We start from the raw sequence: 377 nt of genomic DNA on the forward strand, positions 1-377 counted from the left end.
GTTAGGGTTAGGTAGAGTTAGCTTCAGGTTTAGTGTTGTGGTTAGTGTTACGGTTAGGTTAGGGTTAGGGTTACGGTTAGGTTTATGTTTAGCGTTAGGTTTATGGTTATGGTTGGAAAAAAGCAGGGTTAGGTTTAGGGTTGAGGATCGGAAATTAGGACTACGATTAGGTTCAGGGTTAGGGTTAGGGTTGGATTAGTGTTAGGGTTAGGTTTAGGGTTAGGGTTAGGGTTATGGTTAGTGTTATCGTTAGGGCTAAGGTTGCGGTTAGGTTTAGGGTTAGGGTTAGGTTTAGGGATCAGAAATTGGGGTTAGGGTTAGGGTTAGGGTTAGAAGGGTTAGGGTTAGGTTTAGGGTTAGGATTAGGGTTTGGGTTA

The sequence above is a fragment of the Macrotis lagotis genome, chromosome 1, assembly GCF_037893015.1.
Source record: "Macrotis lagotis isolate mMagLag1 chromosome 1, bilby.v1.9.chrom.fasta, whole genome shotgun sequence".
In the NCBI taxonomy this organism is placed as follows: domain Eukaryota; kingdom Metazoa; phylum Chordata; class Mammalia; order Peramelemorphia; family Peramelidae; genus Macrotis; species Macrotis lagotis.